The following is a 22761-nucleotide window of genomic DNA, read 5'->3' as shown; positions in this document are numbered from 1 at the left end:
GCCTACAGTGAACCTTTTAACTGTTGCTTTAATAACCTATTTTTGCTTTCAATTAAGTGAACCTATGTAGGGTTGTAAAGCATGAAAGTACCATTTTGTTTGATTGTCCTCAACCCAGTTTTGCCTATCAGCATTGGTGAGATGGGTGTCCTTTACACTATCAGTTCTCCTATTGACATCTGTATATAAGTGGAGCTGAATAAGCCCTTTAGTACTGCCTTTCACAGTGACTGTTATACAGGGGAACATGTGTAAGAGGCCTGTGGTAGTGCCCATGTAAGTGAGTGTGTATTTACAACCTTCATTCATAGGCATGGGCCCAGTATAATTGACCTGACAGTCTTATGTGGGCATATAGATTTGTGTACCTGTTCTGCTGGTGCATCCATCCTTTGAGACTGTAATGTGCCCGTCAGAATTTTTTTTAAATTATTATTTAAAGAGAAAGAAACAACAACAACAATAAAAAAAAAACCATGGAGAAAAAAAAGGGTAGAAATATGGGGCTGGGGATTTAGCTTAGCAGCATAAGCACCTGCCTTGCAAGCAGGCGGTCGTGAGTTGGATCCCCGGTACTGATAAAAAAAAAAAAGGGTAGAAATAATACAGAATTACAGAAAAATAAACAGTAAGAAATCACTAGTTGATAAGTTACATATTGTCATCTTAGAAATAGTTGTTTAGGTTACAGAATTAAAGCACACAATGTGACATTCAAATAGTGACACTGCCAACAGTTCTGCTCAATGATCCAACAAAAACTTAGTAATATGGTTATCAGTCCTACACACTTGTTTTTTATCTTAAAGAGGGTAAGATTAAACATATTAAAACAGAACAAAACAGTTCATAAAGAAACAATTTAAAGAAATGCAGATTTCAAAGCAAGTACACTGGAGGTCTTCACTATCTTATTGTTTCTAGTTTTCTTTCAAATAGTTGTCCCTATCTTCGCACACATTGAACACATACTGCATATTATAGAACTAATCAAATCATTACAGGATGATGAAGGCTTTTTAGGTCTTCAAGATCTGACATTGAGGAAGTCAATAATGACTACCATAATGTCTCTCATTCTCTTCTTAGTAGCTGTCCTTATCTTTACGTATGCTGAAATTGAACTTAAGAGACTAGACTAATATCACTCTGAACAGTGAATAATAGTATTGCTAGATTTTATATCATAATGTTGCAGAATTAGCATTGGATTTCTTAGTGTCTCTTCTTCAGAGTATCTGTTCATTACATCGTGCATTATATAATCTGTTCCCATAAATAGTTTAAAAAATTCTTCCCATGTGTGAATTTCTACATGTATATCTATCCTCTCTGTATTATAGGGAAAAACAGATCATAACAAGACAACAAAACAAATTCCTAGAAAAACATGCAATGAAAAAAACACATAAGACCACAATATTAGGTGATCTACCATAGTTACTATGCTTTCTCTTGTTATTTTCAATAGACTTGTCCACATCATTAGGCTTAATATAGTTAAGCATAGTATTACATAGCTATTTTTATAAAAACACAACTTTGAAAACATTGTAGGACTTGAGAGCGGTTAATAATCAATGGATATCTTTTACATCTTATCATCTTCAGAGTAGTTGCCTCTACTTTTAGACTTGATACTATCAAGCATACCAAATTTGAATAAAATCAGCCAAAGTAAAACCACAGTCTAACAAACCAGATTCAAATAAGATCAGTCATAGTAAGACAGTGTAAATAATACAGGGTTTCAGTTTAAGTTAATAGGAAATTAAGGATAGTTACCAAGGTATAATCTGTTATTTTTGGGTTAGCTGTCTTTGCCCTCAAATCTGATATGAGTAGACAGACCAGAACAAAATAAAATCAAACTAAACAGCGATAAAACTACTGTGACTTTTAATCCTGATACACTATTAACAATGACTGCTGCCTTCCTTTTTTTTTTTTTTTTTAAGGCTATTTTTCACCTTTCCCCTTCTCGGGATGCTTTGTATGTTTTGGTTCTCACTAGCCCCTTTAGTTTTTAGATTAGGGGGCCAGCCCATTGTCTGAGTGTTGCTGAACCTTTCTACCCCTGAGCTTGATTTTGAGTTGTACTCCTTTACTCACTAAAGTCATAGGGTTTTCCTTCCTTCCAGCTGTGTAGTTCTACACTGCCGAAAAGTGTCATAGCTGTCTGTCTGCGGCTGCTGGATGAGTTGTCCGTATTTCTCTCTGGTTTCCTGTCACATATAGCTTTGCTTTCTCATCTTTGACTTTCAGTTTATTAACCCTCCTTTGGGTTGAGTGTATTTCCCAGTCAGAGCATCTCATTGGAGCCTGTCTCCTAATTTACTCTGCCTTTTTTTTTATTTTAGTGTATCAAGTCTATCTATATTAAAGATTATAGCTTACCGTCTCTGCCTCATGTCTGCTACTCCACTTTACTCTATAATTCGTCCACCTTACTCCCTCATTCCACTGTCTGTCCCATTCATTGAAGCCTCTCTGCCACTGTTGCTGGAATCCTGGTATCCCTTCCTCTCTCTCTCTGGAATGTCTTTCAGCATTCTTTGTAGGGTTGGGTTGGTGACCATGAACTTCCACAGTTCCTCCTTGTCTTGGAAACATCTTATTTCTCCATTAATTTTGAGAGAGAGTTTTCCTGGGTACATCAGTCTTGGTTGCAAATTATTTTCTTTCAGGGCTTGGACTATTTCCCCCCAGGCTCTTCTCGATTTGAGAGTTTGTGTTGATAAGTCTGTTGTATTTTGATAATTTTTCCGTTGTAGGTAATCTGCTTCTTTTCCCTGGCTGCTTTTAGTATTCTGTTCTTTTGGTGGATTTCTGGAATCTTGATTATTATATGTCTGGTTGTAGATCTGTTTTGGTTGTAGGTGGCTGGAGTTCTGTATGCCTCATTTATCCGGATATAATTTCTTTTTCCTATGCTTGGGAAGTTTTCCTTTAATATATCTGTGAATATTCTTTGTATTTCATTTTTGGTTACTCCTGCTTCCTCACTCATGGTGCTTTATTCTTTTTTTTAATTTTTTTTTGGTCTTTTTCCTTTTTATCGGTACCAGGAATCGAATCCACGACTGCCTGCTTGCAAGGCAGGCGCTTATGCCACTGAGCTAAATCCCCTATGGTGCTTTATTCTTAAGTTATGTATCCTTTTGTCCTCTTCTAGCCTTTGAATTGTTTCTTTCTGGTTCCTCATTATTTTTAAGAGATCTTTTCTTTCTGATCATATATCATAAATCTCTCTTAAAGTTTCAAAAGGCTAACTTTAGTTTCTGTCAAGGCATTTTGCCAGTTTTCAATGGAGTTTTTAGTTTCCTGGTAATCTCTTTGGATCTGTTTCACATATTCTAGGTTGTGTTTAAATTCTTTTTTTTTTTTTTTTTTTTTTTTTTTTGTCTTTTTCATTTTTATCGGTACCAGGGATCGAACTCACGACTGCCTGCTTGCAAGGCAGGTGCTTATGCCACTGAGCTAAATCCCCAGCCCCCTGTGTTTAAATTCTTCATCAGAGGTTTCTCTTTCTTTTCTGATTTCCTCTGTTGTTCCATCAGTGTTCTCTTGGGAGGGGCTTATCATTTCTTTAATTAATCTTTTTATATCTTGCCTTACTTGGATCAGAAGTACAGTTTTAAATTCGTCTATGGGGTCATGAAGGTATTTCTTTCTTTTTTTTTTTTTTTTGGTCTTTTTCGTTTTTATCGGTACCAGGGATCAAACTCACGACTGCCTGCTTGCAAGGCAGGTGCTTATTCCGCTTAGCTAAACCCCCAGCCCCATGAAGGTATTTCTTTATGTCTGCTGATGCTGTGTCTAGTATTGGATGGTTACTGCACTGGTTCTCTTCTGTATTTACTTTTCCTGGGCTTATTTTCCCAGGTTTGGCAGCTGGAGATTTTTTTTTTTAATTTCTATCTCTTGTCATGTTTCTGGTTTCTTTCAGACTGGTGTGTCCTGGGGGTCTCTGGCCCTCTCCGTATTGCTTAGGGTCTTTCCGAAGCATGCTGACTGGAGTTTTTGCTGCCCTCCCCAATTTGCTGTTATCTGAGGTACACGCAGGGATGCAGGGAATGGTGCAGGCTAGCCTCGAGCCTCTGAGCCAGTCAATCCACAAGTTAGGCTGTACCTTGTGGATATCACAGAGTTGTGACAATTTTGTACCTGCTTATTGGGTCCCAACCAGAGGTGTAGCTCAGCTCCAGCAGACCCTGCCAGTTCTCTGTGCACCAGGGGTGGCTGACTGATGTCACCCAAGTGCTGGGCTCTGCCCAACTCCAAGCTGTCCTCCACAAGCCCTCTCTGTGCCAGAGGCAACTATCTGACATCACCGTGGCACCGGGCTCTGCCCAACTACAAGATGTCCTCCACCAGTCCTCTCTGTGTCACTGATGCCTCCGTGGTGCCGGGCTCTGCCCAATTCCAAGATGTCCTCCAGCCAGCTACAGTAGCCGCGGGATCCAATCCCTAGCACTCACCGGGAATCAATGCAGATCTTTCTCTTGGGTCCACTGCACACTGTACCGCGTATCTTCACTGTGTTCCCAGCACAGTGCGGATCAGTCCAAAAACTGCTGGGTGTCTGGCTTTGGAGCCCAGGAGCTTCTCGCAGTTTCCTCCAGCTCGGCCAAGTGGCTCTGGCTGCTTCGCGGGGCCCCAGGTCCCAGTTTCTAGCAGTCGCCAAGAGGCAATATAGCTCTTACCCTTGGATCCACTGCTTACTGTGCCACATCCTCCCATTAAGGGTCTGGGATTCACTGACTCCTGTTATCAGCAGCCGCGGTCTCAGCGCAACCTTGGATCCTTTGGGTGCACCTAGTACAGCATGGAACGGGGCTCAGTGAGCACATCGGGCTTCAGTTCTCCACCTGTGCTTTTCCTTCTTCTTCCTAGTTTTATTTTTCCCTTAGGTTACTGCCTTGGTTTATAAGAATCGTTATGCATTCGTCTGGTCCTCTCCATGTTGTCATATTCTAGCATCTGATCTGATTTCTCCACAGAGACTCTGCATCCAGCCACCTAGCAAGCTGCCATTTTTTTCTGCGTCAGAATATTTTGTACAAATGGTTGCAGCCTTTACACTCTTATAGTCCATATTGATTTTCTTGTGCCCAGTCTCACATGTACCCAATGGGAAGCTTTTCCAAATTTGTAGAGACAAATGGCTTGAACCTTTGTGAAGACATTTACCTCTTGATTACTTAGCAGGCTGTGGTCTTTCAGTTATGTGAAAGACTGTTAGTGGGTCTGACTCATTTTGTATTATTTTATACCTGGCTTTTTCCACATCTTTTGTCCCCAGAGTGACTTACCAAGTGCCTGCTGGTGCTCCTTTTTGTGCCACAGGGTCAGTAGCATAAAGGTCACTCAATTACCTAGGCAAAGTGAGTGACAATTTCTCATGAGTCACCATATCAATACTGCTCCTTGGTCAGCCTACTGACTACTTTTCTCTGCTCGACTCCCTAGCCAGATGGTATTTGTATTAATCTATATTGCTTCTGCCATCCATTCCTGCTTTGTGCCCCGACTAAGCCAGAGGTGTTCTAAACATCTTCAGGAGTGGGTGGTGACTGTTCCAGCACCTTATGTGGCTTGACTTTTGGCTCTATCATTCAGGGTGCTTGTAATGGCACTGACCCCAGTATGGCTTACATGGCATTTATCACAGGGCTGGCAGATAAGAGTACACAGTGCTCTAAGTATGTGCCACTTTTGCAAAATCTGATCTTGTGCTACCCTAGAAAGGAGTTAGCTAAAAGGTGTTCAATCTAGGCCTTTTTTGGGTATGCTGAACGTCACTGAAGCAGATCCAGGGATAGGTTTCACCAGGTAGAGGGCTTCATATGCAACAAGAAACTATTGCTCCTGTGTTGCACACTGTGCTTTTAGCTGTTTTCATGACTGAGACAAGAACCCTGTTGGAATTCTGTTCAGATTGTTTCAGCCATAGTCCTCAGCTCTAGCCTTGGGGCTTCCAGTAATCTCTACAACAAAAAGACTAGGATATTGGGGTATGTAACTGGTTAGCCTGCTCCAAAGTGTCTTAGCTTGCTCAAAAGCCCCTTGAGGTCTTTTGTCCCAATCTTATGTGATCCCCCTTCTTAACCAAGTTATATAGAGGATAGGAACATGAGCAAGTTGGTTGTAGAAATGTGTCAACACTGCCAAGGGTCCTAAAAGCATTTGTAATTGCTTTGGAATCATTGGCATAGGCTGCTACAAAAACATTTTAGGTGACCTTCTTAGGTGTTATGTGTGTCTTGCAAAAACATAAAACTTTCTAGCAGTTTTAGACTGTCCCATGGTGGGGATTGGTTTCCCATCCCTATTCGTTTAGGTGTCCTTATATACAGTATCCTGCAGCGTTTTTTTTAAACCCGTAAGATTCTCAGAAGTTAACATATCGTCTGTATAATTCAACATTTTTACAGTAGGTGGGCAGGATAACAAGCCAAGGTTCCAGGCCACCAACCCAAAGCAAGTGGGGTAGTGGTGGTGGCTGTGTAACTAGGTCCCCTACTGTGCCTTTGAAGTTAGTGCAGCCTGGTCATGGGACTCAGCAGCTAGAGGAATACTGAAGAAAGCATCAGCAAGATCCAAAACAGTATGAAGGTATTCCGTAATCAGTATCAGTTGTTCAGTCAAGAGAGCAATATTGGATGTACTGGCATGGAGGAGGGACACCAGCTTATTAACTCTGTGAAATCTCCAGATATCTTCTATGATCTATCTGGCTTTTACTGGCTACACTGACTGTTGAAAAGGCTATGAGCTGGGCAAATGAGTTTTTTTTCTTCTTTTCTTTTGAGAAAGGGTCTTGCTGTGTAATTCATGCTGTCTCAGCCTTCTGAGTACTGGGATTCCATGTGTGCAATGCCAGGAGTTCTCACTGTGTAGTGCAGATGTTCTCAAACTATGATCTTCCTATTTCAGCCTCTTGAGTGCTAGGATTGTAGTGTATGTCACTATGCCCAGTTTAGGGGTGAACAATTTTTACCATTTAAAATTTGTTAATAGTGACTGTAATTTTTGTGTATCTCCCTGCCATAAAGGATAGGCAGCTTTACTGGCTTCCATTTTGTTTAGCCTTGTGTCACTACCTATATAATCTGTACCTTCAGCTGGAATTCTCCATCTTGGTGTACAGAGTGTGCTTCATGACACATCTATTCTTAGTATGTTTTCATAAAGGGGCATATTTCCAGGAGCTGGGGGATAATTGTCCCTAGTACTAGCTTGCTTTTTATCTGTGCTGTTCTCCTTTTGTGTCTGTCTACAGCTTATGGGGATTGCCATGAATTAGGATGCTTTTTGCCTTAATGTGCACCAGGTCCTCTGTGTTTCATACATTACTAAGAGACCAGTGTATTTGTAGCTCTACATAGGGCTTTCCTCCCTGATTAGGGAAGCAGCTGAGGAGGTTCCTACCCCATGAGACTTTCCTCAATAGGGGATGCTGAAGGTGTGACACATATTTTCTTTTTGGCAAACTGTTGTTCAGATTCTAGAGCTCTCCTTTAAACCTACCAGAACTGAACTAGGCTTTATATTGTTTCCTGTGGTACCCCAGCATGGCACATATCCTACCACATTTGGTTTCTGGTCACTTGAATTCCCCCTCTCCCCCCACTTCTTTTTAAACTTTTTTTTTTTTATTTTTTTGTCTTTTTCCTTTTTATCGGTACCAGGGATCGAACTCACGACTGCCTGCTTGCAAGGCAGGCACTTATGCCGCTGAGCTAAATCCCCAGCCCCTAAACTTTGTATATATATTTGGTTTGCATCATAATCCAAGCCACTTAATTTGCAGGAGCTTCTCTTATTTTATAGAATTATGTCCTAGCGCTATATATCACAGTCTCTTACGGTCTGTATATCATGCCGTATCTTACGGTCTCTGATGGATTAGCTTTTGTTTTAGGTTCCTATCAAACATAGCTTTATCTGACTGGTGAATTTGGCATCATAAATAGCTTCCCACATCCCCAGCCAGTCCTCTAACAATGCTTGCCCCTCCTCAGTAGAATTTTGTTTCCCTGATGGCCCTTTTAAGCCATTCTGTAAGGGAATGGTTGCCCTAAAATTTCTGGAAATTGTGTAGCTTCTGTGTCAGAGAGAGATGGTTTGTTACATTACTTAGTTTTTCTACTTCTCTAAGTGCTTAAGTTGATCCCACCTGCCCCCATATTCTAAAGCTTCATAATCAAGCAATCAGATGCTCTTTTATTAATTGCTTAAAATTTTTTCTAATTCTAGTACTTCTGAAGCAGAGTATCCCTGGTAATCATAATTTTCTGAATTAGGACTGTTACTAATATCTTCACCCTGCATGCCAGGTCATAAACTTTCCTGTCCTTTGTGTTAACCTTTGGACTTGGAGGGTATTCTCCACAACCTTTACCCCCTTATTTTTCTCCTCAATAACCTTTTTTTTTTTTTTTTTTTGTCTTTTTTGAGACAGGGTCTTGCTATGCAGTTCAGTCTGCCCTTGAGCTCACTTTGTAGCTCAGGCTGGTCTCGAACTCCCAACGATTCTCCTACCTCAGCCTCCAGAGTGCTGGGATCTCCTCAATATCTAAGTCTTCTCGTGGGTTCTGGGTAGGATTTACTAGCACAGTGTAGAACTGTGCTTTTTTTTTTTAAACCTCCTTAGCTGTAAGAATTGGGCATCAGAAATAGCTTCCCACATCCCCAGCCAGTCCTCTTAATAATGCTTGCCCCTCCTCAGTAGAATTTTATTTCCGTGTTGGCCTTTTTAAGCCATTCTGATGGGCTAGTGTTTCTATCTTGTTCTCTCATGTAATGTTTTTGCCAAATCAGTGGCTAATGTGGAGGATGCTTCTTGCATATCCTTTTTATTTGTGAATTCAGATTTTCAGTTTCCTTCTCGGCAGACATCTCAAGCCTGGAAGTATACCTTAGCACCCACAACAGAAGTGTTATAATGGCTACAACTCTCCTGCAATCCCATCTCATAAGGACTACCTTCAGGGATTGAAGAATGCTGTCCAGTCTATTAGGCCTTTTTGGGGACGTCCTCTTACTCATGTGGTAGACTGTACTACCAAAGAGGTACACCACTCTATACCACATGAAAGAGGATGACCACCTATGATTTCTCCCACATATAATCTTCTCTGACTCATCTCTGAATTTGTGTCCTTTGGATACCAGGTGTTGCATAAATTTCCTAGAGAGATGTAGAAGAAACATTTCCCTGTACTAGAGACCTGACAGACCAAATGACAACTCAAAGAATAAGTTTATTGGGACTGCTTAGATAGGAGTGAATTTCTTGTGGGCTGCAGCACCATCAAACTGCCAACCCTTCCTGTGCTGAGCTTTTGGTTTTATCAGGCACTGATTAAAACAGCAGGATAAAAATAAAAAGTAAGAAGGGTTCTTGGGAGAAGCTGTGAGGGTGCCACTCTCAGCCCATCCTGGTCTCAGTAAGCCTGGTGTAGTGTGGTAGTGGATAATGCTGTTATGTTGTGGTTTGGCACACAGCCTTAGTGGCTGGCAATGTGTGTGGAGAAAGGGCTGTATATTGCAAGATGGCTAGGTTTGGAGGAAAATTCTCACTATATTGGCAACTGAGGAAGTTTAAAATGAAAATGAGACTTAAGGGGAATTGTGTGGGAAGAAATCCACCTTACACTAACGAGTGAATTTTCATTGTGACTGTAAGAATTATATATTTTCATGTATGTCTTCTACTTTTGCAAAACCAAACTTGATTTATTTATTAGTTCTTAAATATTTGGTGTCTCCAGGTGATTTATACTTAACTCTTCTATTTTCTTTCTTTATTTTTTGAGACAACTATCACTATGTAGTTCAGACTGGTCTGGGCTCACTATATATAGCCCAGGCTGGCCTCCAATTCTCACTGATCCTCCTGCCACAGCCTCCTGAGAGCTGAGATTACAGATATGTGCCCTCATATCTGGCTGTACTTTTTTCTACTTTATATGTGTCCTTATGAGACATAGTGTTAGTCAACCTTTTGTGATTAACAAGTACCTGAGATAAATTAGTTGATAAGGAAGAAAGGTGGGGCTGAATGTTTAACTGGTTAGGAGCATGCTTGCCTAGTATGTACAAGGCCCTTGGCTTATTGTTAGTACCACATAATAAAGCAGAAAGAAGTAAGTTAACCAGGAAAAAAGATTTTGTTTTTAAATTTTTTTTTATTTTGGGAATTCATTAAGACCATATCATATTACCTTTAGTATTTTTTAAAAGCAAAATTGATTTGAAATTCAATGTCCATGATGTTAGGAAATACATAAAGATATAAATTTGTTTTATGTTAACACTTCATATTAATAATTTTCATTATAACATTTTCACATTTTTCCAGTTTGGTTTCTGTTTAGTAAAAAATTAGTAGAATGATAACAAATACTTTGGGGCTGGGCATTTCGTGCAGTGGCATAAGCACTTGCCTGGTAAGCGTGAGTTCAATTCCTGATACCAAAATAAAAACAAAAATAAATACTTTGATCACCAGTTCTTGATTTGTTCTGGAATTAATGTTTATGTATTCTGAATTATAGTTCTTAAGGTCTGATATTTTTGTAAATCTTTTATTTCTGAAATTGTTTTCTAAGTGTGAATTGTAGAGGCATCTACTCATGTTCTGAAAATGCTCTACCTCAATATTTCCCAGAAAATGAACAGTGAAGATTTTACATTATCATATTAATATTACCTAATTTAATAATAAAGAATAAACAAGCCATTGAATGTGAAAAGTTTCAAATATTGAAAAACTATTCAAAAATAATTATTGTCAATGCAATTATATTGCATTATTGTCAATGCAATTATATTGAAATTAAAATATAAGATATCTATCTGTGTTATTTCCTCTATCAATTCCTAAGCATTAAGGAAATAGCACAATCACTATTTTAGAAACAGGTCACTAACCTTAAATTAGCTGCTATTCTGTACCAGGCTGTTAAATGATTTTTTAATTGTGACTCAAGTGGCAGTGATCACCATTGGCTTAATTACTGGAAGTAATTCCCCTCAAAATGACCACCAGTTACTTAGGAGTGTATAGCTAATTACTGGAAGGGTAGTGGAGAACTGACCCCGGGTTCATTGGTGCAGAGCTCCTCTCATACCGCTTTCTCATGGTCATAGTTGCTGCTATCCTACTGTGGGATCACTGATTCAAGTAGGCCTGGAAATTCTCTGTCAGAAATTAATCTGAGTTTAGGAAGGAACTAGTTTTGTCAAGCCCCTTGGAAGAATAAATCACCTTATTTTCCATACTCTTACCTTCCAAGGAGAGCTTTCTGACGAATAATAAATCTAAAATATAACAATATAATCATTACATAGTGCTAATGTCACACTAAAATCTAGTATGGCTCCAACTTTTCTATGTGTTTTTTTCTATACTCTCTTGCAGCCAGCTTCTCAGTTATAAGACATGGCTTCTGTGTCTTTTTTTCAGGTAATTTTTGAAGGGTATTCTTTTTTTTTTTTTTTTGCTTTTTCGGTTTTTTATCGGTACCAGGGATCGAACTCACGACCGCCTGCTTGCAAGGCAGGAGCTTATGCCGCTGAGCTAAATCCCCAGCCCCTGAAGGGTATTCTTAACATCCTTGACAGTCTTTCCTTTTTTGAAAAAGAAATTGTTGATTTTTACTGGTACCATTCATTTCGTGGTGTAAGAAATGTGGCTGATTTTGCAACTCAACATAAAATTACTCGTCTTTTGACACAAAGCCAACTCATTCATACTCTTCCATTTTGAACTCAAGTCATGGGATTTAGTTGTGATTGGTCTTCAGTTCTAAGGATAAGTCCTCATTAGATACAGTGTTACTAGATCTGGCCTGAACAGAGGCTGGAGTATTACAGGAGGGCCAGTGCAGAAGTCATCAAAAGTGTCTTTTAGGTCTGCCAGGGAATATTTTGAAAGTAGGGCAAGCCTGAAGGAGTTCAGTGACTGCAACAGCCCATATAAATGGACTCCGAAGCTGTCTTCATTTTTCACGTGTGGCCAGCTGGCGGGATGAGCCAGTGATGTCTATGAATATGAAATATTAAAATATTTTGTTTCAATTTGTAGAGATTTCAGTTTATAGTCAGGTGACTCCAAGGTAGCATGACATGACAGAGGAAGGTTGCTCATGACATGGTAGACAGAAAGCAGAGAAAAGATTAGTTTTGGATCATAGTTTCTGATCAGATTACGTGTCTGCATTACTTTTGGACATTTTGAGGCAGCACATCATAACAGGAAGATGTTGTGGAGGAAGCTGTTCATTTTGCAGCAGGCAGGAAGCGAAGAAAAAGAGCAAGAGACCAGTGTCCTAACAGTCCCTTCAACCTCAGGCTAGTAACCTAAGGCTTCCCACAAGGTCTAGCCTTTTAAAGGTTTCCAACATCTTCCAACAGTGTGATGGGACTGGGGACCTAGTCTTTAGCACATGGACCTGTGAGGAACATTTCAGATTCAAATTATTGCACAGAAGTATAGTTTTTAAAAATCATATGTAGGGAGGTATATTATTTAGTATTCAATAAACAAAAGGTTTTCATTGTGCCTTTAATAGGACTGTAGATCCCTTTTAGTGTTTCTATTAGGTTGGCCTTGCTAATCCTAAATCCTGGATTTCTGTCTATTTCTTATTTCTGAGTGGCATAGATGAGTAGAGCAAATTATGTAATTGAACTGTTCTGCTATTGGTATGAACTGTTTATATGGCCCTTGATATTTGTAATTCATTAATTTATGGTGTGTTGACTTTCTTGCTTATTCTCCAGGTAGAGAAATGCATGATGTGTTTAATTTTATTTCCTTATTTATTCATATATGTGTATGTGTGTGTGTGTGTGTGTATATGTATAATGCCCAAAAGTAATATATAAAATGTCCAAAATTAATGTGGCCAAAATGTGTTGTTTATTTTAAAGAGAATAAAACCAAGAAATATAAACAGAATAAAACCAAAACAAACTAGTGTAAGTGATATAGGACTTAAAAACATTAAGAAATCAACAATAGTTACCATAGTACCTTTTTTTTTGTCGCCAAAATAGCTGCAGATACCTTTGGACATAGTAAAAATCAAACAGAACAGAATAGAAATGAAACAATACAAAATGAATGCACTAAAGGACTTCAGAACAAGACAACAGTAAATTCAAAATTGCTATCATAATATATCTTGCTATCTTTGAAATAGCTGCTGCCATTGTATTTAACACAAAAGAGAATAGAACTCAACCCAACAAAACAATGAAAACAATGTAGGATTTCAAAACAAGACAACAGGGAATCAACAGTGGTTACCACCCTCTGAAGGAGATTCCCCCCTAGATGCGACACTGTGTATCCTTATCCTTGGAACAGATGATCAGACCACTGGCCCTAGACCTGCAAGGTCAGTGAAACACCAATGCATCAAAGGCTTCCAGTTGCCTTTCATCTCAATAGCTGTCACACAACCTGTGTTTCTCTGGATCAGCTGGTTGCTTGTGGGTTGGGGAAGGGATTGGTACTCCTTGTTTGCCAGCCTGTGCACCGAAAGAGTCGGGTCTGGCTGTCCCCATTCCTGCAATGGCCAATGCATGGTGCTGGTTGGGGGGGGGGGCTTGCTTCCTGGTGTGGCCTTTTCTCTCTCCCCTGGAAGTCCATGAATGCCCCCCTCCAGCAGTGGCATATATATATGGAGAGAGAGAGAGAGAGAGAGAGAGAGAGAGAGAGAGAGAGAGAGAGAGAGAAAAACCAAACCAAACAGAATAAAGCTAATCAAAACAGTGAAAGTGATACGGGACTTCAAAACAGGGTAATAGGAAATCAACCATTACTACCATAGTGCCTCTTGTTATCTTCAAAATTGTTGCTCATACCATCAGACATAATAAAATCAAAACAGATGAAACAAATCAAAACAAAACATTGAATAAAACAAAACAGTAAAACAAAAAAAGAACACTATTGTATTTCAAAAACTAGAAGAAAATCCCCCCATAGTTGCTCTATTGCATATTGTTATCCTCTAAATACGTGCACAGACTGCCAGCTTTAGGCCTGCAAAATGAGTCAGACAATATAAGTATTAAGTTGTTTTCATATGTCAGTTGCTATCAACTAAGTCTGTGTTCCTCTGAATTAACTGGTTGCTTATGACAGGATGAGGATGGGGAGGGGGGATTGGCTCTTCTTGTCTCCGAGGCCACATGGGCTGGCTCACAGGAAGGGTGCTTCCTGTTTCTCCTCCCAGCCTGTAGTCACTCCTGGCTCATCGGAAATGTGTATCTTGTTTCTCCTCCCAGCCTACAGTTACTGCTGCCTCAGGAAGGGTGCTTCCTGTTTCTCCTCGCAGCCTACAGGCACTGCTAGCTCACTGGAAGCGTGCTCTTGTTTCTCCTCCTGCCACACAGTCACTGCTGGCTCACAGGAAGGGTGCATCTTATTTCTCCTCTCAGCCCACAGACACTGCTTGTTCATGGGAAGGGCACATCTTGTTTCTCTTCCTGACTAATGGTCATCAGGTACATATATTTGGGTGTCTGCTGTTTTCTGGCCATTGTACTCATGACTAGAAAATTTTAAAGGAGTGTGTCAAATGTAGTAGATAGGTAGATAAAGTCATGGTTGTAATCCCAATACTATGGGAAGTTGAGGCAGGAAGATCCCAAGTTTGAGTCTTACCTGAAAGCTTAGGAATTTAATAAAACCTTGTCACAAAATATAAGAAGTTGGGTTGTTGTTTAATGTAGCTTGGGTTTAATCAGTATTTTCCTGAAGTAGTAGGGGAGCTGAGATGGGAGGAAAAAGAAGGAGAAAGACTGGAGAAAGGGGAAAGGAGGGAAATGCTAAGTGAACAACTTGCTAAGAAGAGGAAAAAGAGACGGGATGAGGTATATCACTCTTGTTTTAGTGTAGCATGAAAAGTTCTAATAGAGGAGAAATGGAGCTTCAAGATGTGATATGGTTAATATAACAAAGTATTGGAGATGGGGCACTTAGGATCTTGATGTGGGTCAGGCGTAGAGGTAGATGGACTGATTTTGTACAGTTGAGTTAAATCCCTAGTGCAGATGCACTGATTTTGAACAGAAGGACATCATTTTCTAGTACTCAAAAGTGGATAGAATACCATATAACATGCTTTTCTGGGCTGAGGATTTAACTGAGCAGCATAAGCACATGTATGGCATATACAAGGTCATGAATTCAATACCCAGCACCAACCCCCACCCCCCAAAAAAAAAAAAACCCACACTTTTTTCTTTTTTTTTTTTTTGTCCTTTTCATTTTTATCGGTACCGGGGATTGAACTCACGACCGCCTGCTTGCAAGGCAGGTGCTTATGCTGCTGAGCTAAATCCCCAGCCCCTAAAACCCACACTTTTTTCAAATCCATTTTATTCCAAAGGAAAAAAAATCACCTGAAAACAGCAATTGGGGGCAACAATGGTACATACATTGTGTATATAACGTACTTCTAGTTTTCTATGAAATGAGAGTCCTGTTGTGTTTGTATGTATGTATGTAGGTATGTATATACTTAGCAATACTGGGATTTTAACATTTTCACTGAGCTACATTCCCCTGTTCTAATTTATTTGAGGCACAATATTGCCAAGTTTCCCAGGCTGAGCTCAGATTTGTGATCTTCTGTCTCATCCTCCCAGAGAGCTGGGATTGCAGACTTGTGCCGTCATGCTTGCTTTTCTTACCTGGTATTATTCTTACCTGTTGTGGTGATCTCTGCTTAAATGTTTTACTCCTTAAAGAGGCAGCCCTACCTTCAAATTCTGTATATTTTTTTTGAATTTTTAATATTTTATTGAGTGTTCATTAGAAAGCATCAACATTTTCAACATTTGACTGCTTTTTGGTGTATTAAGTCTAAAGAAAGAACAACACAAATTCCTATATGAAGTACAAGGAAAATACCAATAGCACTTTATAAAATAAATAATCTTTACTTCAATGGCACACCTGAGGCAGTCTGCACACATGACAACAGTCCATTTCATATACATGTATCACTTACACTGACAGCCCATGTGTTTTGCTTTCCTGGCCTTTTTGTAGGACATATTTGACATCTCAGTGACGTTCTTGTCAGGAGGTCTTATCAGGAAGTTCTTATTATATAGTGTGTAGTTAATAGAAACATAAATATCAATAAAACAAAGCATTAAATTCTTAATATGTATTGTGCATTTAGAACAAACATCAGCATTTTTTCATCAGCTGTGTACTTGCTTACAAAACCTAAAAGATTACGTTGGAAATAAATTCCTGTATGAACTACAGTGAGAATATCAATGGAACTCTACCACCAAAATAAGCTTTGCCTCAACTGTCACACCCAAGGCGGTCTTCACACGACAACATGTTCCATGCCCACATCTCACTTACAGCGACAGCCCCTGTGCTTAGCTTTCCTTTCTCATGTAACAAGTCTTATCACCTCTCTTCTCTTCCTGCTTTGTCAGGATTTTCCCACTATACTGTACAACATGCAACAGCATCTGCTCTACCTTCAGTTTTGTTGCTGAAAGTTTCCACCTCAGGCTTCTGTTTGATCGAGGTTTCCCTATCAGTATTTCCATCATGGTGAAATTTGACATGAGCAGTACCAATTTTATTTTTCTTTGCTGTATAGAAGGCCAATGCTGTATCTTCTTGAAACATTGCTGTTTTCCTCATCATCTGAATTGAGGAAGTCTGCATTTCCTGTGTTTGTATCAGTCATTTCATTATTATTATTTACAAACTTTATAGCTGCTGTGCATGGTATTGACTCTGTCTTGTTAGTTTTATTTCTCCAGGATCCCCACTGAAAAATCCTTTCTTCTTTATATATTCTGTAGATCTCCTAGGCTCTGTGCATACTTTCAGGGTTCCCAAAAGGCCATTTCCACACTACACATATACAGTTTTGCAATATAATTTTCCTGTGTTTGCAGTCTGAACTTAAAATTTCTTACTTACTTCATTTTTTTGAGACTATGTAGTTCAGACTGGCCTTGAACTCACTAAGTAGCCCAGGCTGGCCTTGAACTCACTAGATAACTCAGGCTGCCCTCAAACTTAAAGTGAGCCTTCTGCCTCAGTTTCCCAAATGATATTTCAACTGCTACCTACCATATCTGGCTTGATTTTAAGATTCTTTTTTTTTTTTTTTTTGGTCTTTTTTCCTTTTTATCGGTACTGCGGATCGAACTCACGACTGCCTGCTTGCAAGGCAGGCGCTTATGCTGCTGAGCTAAACCCCCAGCCCCAATTTTAAGATTCTTGTGGGTACTTTTTTTTTAATTCACATAACTATGCTTTAGTACCTTGTACATAGTTAATACTTAAGTATCTAACTGATTGTATCTCATTTTTCATGTTATTAAGGATAACCTGAAGAATGTTGGGTAGAGAACAAAATTGTTGGTCCTGTATATTATCTACAGTTTACAATCTTTGTTGTTTTTAAGGCAAAGCCTTGCTATGTAATCCAGGCTGGCCTTAAACTCAGTTGATCCTTCTGCTTTAGCTTCCACAGTATTGAGATTACATTGAGATATATGTCCCCATGCCTTGTTTATAACTTACAATCCGTATGCAGATAATTTGCATTATGTATTGCATTCCAGTTGTCTGAATAGCTTTATATTCATCCTCTTTTTTTTTTTTACTTCTTTTTGAGACAGAGACTGTGTATCTGAGGTTGGCCTTAAACTCACAGCCATCCTCCTGCCTCAGTTTCCAGAGTGCTGGGATTATTTTCTCAATTTCAAAAAACTTTGTCTTTTAATAGTTATTCCCTGCCCTCCAGTGGTTTGATCAGATTACAGCTATCAATATTAGTGAAGATAAAGTATATAAAATCCTCTTGGTGTTTAAAGTAATATTGAAATCTCATTTGGTTTATTTTTCAGGTAAAAATAAGTTTTTCTTCCCTTTTTTCCTTTATGCTTGATACTTCTGAGCCTGCTTAAACTAAGTATAGCTTGACTTGCTTTTTCCTTTACCACCTTGTGGCACACTTAGTTATGCAGTGATTGTGTGGGTGCTTCACTTTGATCTTGTTTTTACTAGATTGTTCTGTGTTACCAAAGTTTCAGAATTTTGCCTTTTTTCAGGGGATTTCCCCCTCTGCCTTAGCAAAAATAGTTTGTTAATCTTGTGTTGTCCATTGGTCTGGATTAGGTGTCTCTTGGCTGAGATCCTTTTCTCCTGTTTTGTTGATGAGGAAAGGTGATTCTTACCTTCTTGGTAAGGTGATTTATACTCCATCCAGGCCTATTGATCTTTTTCCTCAGAACAGTAAATTTAGGTATCTAAGTGAAGCTGATGGTTGGTAATTCTGCATATCTCTGTGTAAGGATGTTTTCAGTGGTGTATCCAAAATAATAACAATGTTGCAACTTTTAAAATCTAAATGCATATTAGATTATTATTCATATAAGATGTATCCTGTCTTGTGTTTGATCTTCAAGTATCTGTTTTTAAAAAAGAATTTACAGTGATAGGAGGTATACTTGTAAGACAGAATTTTGGGAAACTGTACTGTCCAGTAATCTGGAAACTCTGGACTACCACAAGACATTTCTGTGCAGCAGTAGTTCTTTTCATGTGAAATAAACATGGCTTCTTTCATTTCTTTGTATCTGCAGAGATTTTCTAATGTATTTTTTGTCACAGGCTTTTTTGTTGGAGTTCAGTCTTGCAGTTTAGTTGCTGTTTCACAGTCATCTTCCCTGCTCCTGAGTAGCTCTAGTTTTTATTTGTTACTAAATTTGTTACTAAAGTATCTTTTTATCCTTAAGATAGTTACTAAGTTTTTCATATAGATGAGTATATACAAATGGTGGTTTCCATTACTACTTGTTGCTTATAATATTAGATGGTAAATAATATAATTATAATATTTCTTCTAATTTATAGTAAGAATCTGTTGGTTTTTCTAGATAATAATTCAGTCAGAAGGCAGTCAATAAGCAGTTAGATGTCCTTACAGAGTCTCTCTTCAAGTATAAGATGTGTCAATACTTGTTCCTTAAGGGGAAATAATTTGGCATAAGAGTCACGGATACTAGTATTTTTCTAATTATAACCGTGCCCTTTGGAAACTTGTCCAAAGCAGGTACTGGCTTATATAACTTGAGTATGCACTGTGGTATTACTTTTTCTGGATTCCACATCATTGGACATTAAATCAAAATTTGATGTTTGTCATGGCCTGAAAAACCAAAGACATATGTTAGGATACAGTTTTTAAAAATACAGTTGTGGTAAATATTGTAAAGAAATAGAGTTCTATGAGTGCACATTACAGGATAATCTAATCTGATTTGGGGGTTTAGGGAAAATTTCTTGAAGAAGTGACATTTAAGTATGAAAGGTGAATATGAGTTTGAAGACATCGGGGAGGATCTTGGGGGAAAGCATGAGAAGTATTGTGAGCTTAAGATATAAGGCAGTTAAGAGGGAATCGTGTTTCCTAATGAAAATATGCATTACATTCCGTTACATTTCTGTTCTCCTTTCTTCCCTTTTTCCTCCCCCCCAACCCCCTGCAGCCCCTTTTCTTTGGCACAGGATCTTACTATGTAATAGTTCAGGCTGAATTGACATTCATATTTATATTCTTTCTCTCACTAAGGACTCAACCCAGGGCCCTTGTACTGAGCGGCTACTTGGGCTCATTTTTAAAATTTTAAGATGAAATTATGTTAACTTGCTATGTTGGTGGGTTTCAAATGGTGATTCTCTTGCTCAGCCTCCCAAGTGCTGGGATTACATGCTACCATGCCCAGGAGTTTGACATTTTAAAACCTTGGGCTATATAAAAGTGCCTATCCATTCCCTCATTCTGTGTTTGTGTTTCTCTTCGTGGTGGTGGCACTGGAGGTTGAAATCCAAGGCCTTTGCACTGTGTTACATCTGTAGGCCTTTTTTGAGACAGAGTCTCATGAAGTTGCCTAGGCTGGCCTCAAAGTTGGGATCATCTTGCCAGTTTTTCTTCAGAGAGCTGGGATTTCAGGTGTGTGGTCAAAACAGCTGGCTAAGAATGCCTTTTAAAGGAAGAAAGTTCTTTATATCCAAAGAATATGGGGCTGGGAATACAGTAGCAGAGTGGTACAGAACTTGTCAAGCATGTATATGTAGTACTACAAAAACAATATAAAGCAAAAAAGACCAAAAAGATCAAAACAGTACAACAAAGGAAATCAGTTTGAGAAATGCTGGGTTAACATTAAAGTAGAATGTAATCACATAAGGGACTATTTGAAAAAGCGAAACAAAAATGGAAAACCAAAACTAGATCACCAAAATGGTGTGGCACTATTATTCTTAAGAATTTACTGTTAAAACAGTATTTTAACAGTTCTCATAGGACTTCAGGATTCTTTATAATACATCTCCTAACTTTATACAATAGGCCGACTGCACTTTGAAAACTTCATGTATTGTACCTCTACCACCAGATCTAGTGCTGTTTTGAAATTCTCTGTGTGTGTGTGTGTGTATGTATGTATTTATGTAAGGGAGCTTTTTTTTTTGTCTTTTTCCTTTTTATCCGTACCGGGGATCAAACTCATGACTGCCTGCTTGCAAGGCAGGTGCTTATGCCACTGAGCTAAATCCCCAGCCTGTAAGGGAGCTTTTAAGTGCCTATCGTTGTTTGCCTGGAGTAGGGAAAATAAAAAAACTAATTTCCACTCCCCTTATTCCATCCAAATTGTCCTCATAGATTTCTCAGTTAGAAATGTCATTTGGATCCTCTCTTGGAATACATGGCTGTTTACCAGTCATTTACATGTTAGGAACAGATATTTCAGTGCTAAATCAACACAAATTTTATTTTTCCTCAGAGCATGGAAATTTTATGAGGAAACCTTAGACTCTGAGAAGACAGCTTTCTTGGATGATGTGGGAAATGATAGGGCAGTATGTAGAAAAGAGGTAGTTGGAGTCAAAAGGAGGAAATTGTTAAACCGTTTTTTCAGTTTTGCCTAGGATCTTGAATTCTCTTGCTGATGGTACCTGAATTGAGGCTTTCAAACGACTTCAGATGTCTATAAACTTTAGTTTTTCTTTTCAGATTATTCCAGCATAATTTCTGTCATTGTCTTCACATCTCCTCAGAAGGAGTAAAACAAAGATAATAAGAGGATTCCTCTTAAATGGAAAGTGAGTTAGATCAGCCCTGTTGGATAAATCTCATTCTTCACCAGTGGTTTGTATTGTCACTTACTGCGGAGTACGTTAGTTCTCACTACAGTATTTGCAAATTCTAAGAGAGGGAAAGAAAGCTTTGGAGTATGCACCAATTTCTGCTCCCACTGCACTTTTTTTTTTGGTGCCTCTTTTCTCTTACTTTAAACAACTTTTCCTTGTTACAGGCATAGAAGAAACAGCTGAGGGGAAGATGAGAAGGAAGACTGTTTTTTGATGTTTGGTTGGGAGAAATAATGTCCGATGGTTTGGCAACTGTCTGACACGACACATACATAGTAGCTAACACATTCTTGCACTCCATAGCTTAAATGTCTTGAAGAAACAAAAAACAGATACAAATACAGAGCATCAAAGCACTAAAGCTCATAGCCTACTCTGGCACACATTTCTTCCTTGATTTGCAGTTTAGTAAGACATCATTCGTTTAATTTTTTCTTTCATCTTTTTAACAGATTTGGTGGAAACTTCTTCTCTCCCAACTCTTCAGTGAAGCTGTTAGTCTTCTTCCCATTGTTCTAGTGTGCTTCGGTTGTGGATGTTGCATACTCAACCACCCTTCTCTCCAGGCGTCTGTGTCGAGGTGTCCGATGCTCTGGCATTTTCTAAGCCTGCAGTACTTTGGGAGGCAGTGCTGGAATTCTGTTGACGGCCTAGCCAAGCCATGGGGGTCTGCGGAGGCCGGGTGGGTGGGGCTGGGTGTTGCCGGGGCGGGGCCGATGAGCCTGAGGGAAAAGGTGGAATCATAGTTGAGAAAGGCCCGGCGGGCAGTGGGTTCAGTTTTCACGATGGCTTCGAGTATGAGGCTAAGGATAATGGGTACCTTACTCCTGCCTCGACTTTGTTGTTTCTAGAAGATTCAGCAGGTTTTTCTGGGTTGCTAGGACGCGGCAAGGCAGAGGCTTTAGCTCCAGGGGCGGGTCCCAAGGGCCTCGTAGCTGCTCTCGGGCCGTTTAGCCTCCTGGTGTTGGGGGAGGGGCAAGGGAGGTGCTGCTGGCACCTCCCTTTGCGCCTGCGCGACAGGCTCGGAGCGGGTAGGAGCGCGTGCGTGGTGACGTGGACGTCCGGTGCGCGCGCAGGCTCTTCAGCTGGAGCGGACACACGGTGTGCGAACCGAACAGAATAGCCCGCCCCCAGCGGGATGTGAAGGACTCCGGGTGAGGCCGGCCACGCCCCGCACGGTAACTCGGGTCTGGGTGGAGGGCGTCGCTTGAGTACTGGCCCAATTGAGTTTTTGGAGAGTTTGAAGCTCTTGTGTATTTGCACGTCTGAGCAGCGTTCGCTGTGAGATCTTCGCACGCCTGGGTCAGGCCGGGCCTTGCGCGGGGCCGCCTTTGGCGCGCGCTTATGGTCCCTTGAGCGAGGCTGCGCATGTCACCTCGCCTACGTCCTCTGCTTCACTTCCGCGTCGCGCAGCTTATTAACTGGAAACATCGACGCCAGACACAGCAGCCACGAGGCGGGCGGGGTGAGAAGCGCTCGTGGCGCGGCCCTGCCCTGCTCTCGCATGCGTGGGCCTCCTCGCCTCGTGGCAC

At 39.9% G+C, this 22761-nt stretch overlaps 1 protein-coding gene across 27 annotated transcripts in view; it reads left to right on the top strand.

The window, feature by feature from the left end:
* Positions 1-22761, top strand: part of Mga (MAX dimerization protein MGA) — a 135815-nt gene that overhangs the window by 18999 nt on the left and 94055 nt on the right. For 21 of the 27 annotated variants that reach the window (XR_010048003.1, XR_010048002.1, XM_063250224.1 and 18 more), the window contains exon 1: positions 22282-22407. The exons of 3 other annotated variants lie outside the window; for them this stretch is intronic. The gene's annotated coding sequence lies outside the window, so the exon portion shown is untranslated. Of the gene's footprint in view, positions 1-22263; positions 22408-22496; positions 22695-22761 lie in introns of those variants that run through there. 3 more of the 27 variants (XM_063250217.1, XM_063250228.1, XM_063250219.1) reach the window with 3 other exon arrangements.

The sequence above is a fragment of the Cavia porcellus genome, unplaced genomic scaffold (genome assembly GCF_034190915.1).
Source record: "Cavia porcellus strain 051 isolate PalLab524CR breed Dunkin Hartley unplaced genomic scaffold, mCavPor4.1 scaffold_6, whole genome shotgun sequence".
Lineage (NCBI taxonomy): Eukaryota > Metazoa > Chordata > Mammalia > Rodentia > Caviidae > Cavia > Cavia porcellus.
Note: the sequence above shows the minus strand (reverse complement) of the source record. Positions and strands in the feature narration are given on the sequence as shown.